Below are 1769 nucleotides of genomic sequence, written 5' to 3'. Positions count from 1 at the left end.
CCCCATGAAACCTGAGATGGTAAATTAACTTTTATATGAAACACGGTTATTTCTTTAACATTTTTATATTTTAGAATTTTGACTTGGAAATTATATTAATAGTTTGAATAAAGACTATAATAAACGTATTATACACACACACACAAGTCATAATAATATTAAATTATGATCATATTTACTACTTTGATCATTTTTGCTTGGAAACATATTATTTAGGTTTTCTACAACGGTTGATTCTAAATCGGTTCGCTGAATCGGTCGTCTGGTCCCGATGACAGCGATAAAAGCGATATCATTATCTGTGTTCAAATTTTATTTTAGGATACCTATTGCATTCGCGGCTCGCCGATCTTTTAACACGAGCACATTATTATCTAAAACTAATAGTTATTAGTTAATAGTTGGTCGGTGCCTGTTGGTGTCTCACTGTTTTACTTAATTTAATATCGTTTATTCGTTTATATTTGACATATTTTGTATTCCATTTTATTTGTTTTATTTCAATTTGACATCATTTTAAGACGTCTAAACATTCCATTATGGTAAGTTATTTTTAACATTTAATTTTTAGTATAATACTTAAATGATTGGACAGACAATATTTTAATAACTTATATTTATGTTCCTAGTTTAGTTCCTAGTTTCCTAACTTTAATAGTTAGGTATAAGGGCCGTTTCACATGTATGAACTTAATTAATGTAAACTAAAAACGAGCGCGGACGATGCGTCGCGTATGATACACGCCCATGTGAAACGGCCAAACTCATAAACTATTCGTCTGAAATTTGATTTTTATTCCGAAAAATATTCTGCTTCGAAATATGAAATTAAATTATATATTATACTTAATATCTTATTGATTCCCTAAATTGTTATTATTATTATTATTATTATTATTATTTATTATTATAGGCAAATTCTCTAACAAATAAGCAGACTAGAAAAATTAACTCTTTTTTTTTGCCTGATTCAAAAAAACTAATGTCAACCAGACTTAAAAATACCGAGATCAATACAAATAATAGTCAAAATGATAATGATAAGATTCCCGTTCAAATAATTTGTAGATCGACCGATACCGAGATCAATACAAATAATAGTCAAAATGATAATGATAAGATTCCCGTTCAAATAATTCAAAAGGAAATAATTTGTAGATCAACCGATATCGGAGAGATTATCAATAAAAAAAGTAATTGTATAAATACGGTTTCAGATATTTGGGTACCAGATGATTGTTATATCTTTCCTAGTAGTGGTAAGAGAAATTTAAAATTTCAACGGTGTTGGTTTAAACGATGGAATTGGTTGGCATATTCTGAAAAAGATGATGGAGCGTACTGTAAATATTGTGTTTTGTTTGCTGGAGAGGGTGGAGGTGTTGGAAAACAAACTTTTGGTAATTTGGTAAAGAAACCATTTAAAAACTGGAAAGATGCTATTGAAGTATTTAATAATCATACAAATTGTGAATATCATAAAACTTGCATTCTAAAAGGAACATGTGTCAAACAAATTTTAGAAAAAAAAGTTGAACCTATAGATATCCAAATAGATTCGGGAATAAAACGTAAAGTAATTGAAAATAGAAAAAATCTTATTCCCATCATTGAAACAATCATTTTTTGTGGTAGACAAAATCTTTCTTTAAGAGGTCATAGAGATAGTGGACCCTTGAATTTAACAGAGCCTAATGAAAATGATGGAAATTTTCGTTCATTGTTGAGATTTCGTGCTAATAATGGTGATGTAGCATTAAAAACGCACT

Source organism: Acyrthosiphon pisum, chromosome X (assembly GCF_005508785.2).
Source record: "Acyrthosiphon pisum isolate AL4f chromosome X, pea_aphid_22Mar2018_4r6ur, whole genome shotgun sequence".
Lineage (NCBI taxonomy): Eukaryota > Metazoa > Arthropoda > Insecta > Hemiptera > Aphididae > Acyrthosiphon > Acyrthosiphon pisum.
This window is presented reverse-complemented; position numbering follows the sequence as displayed.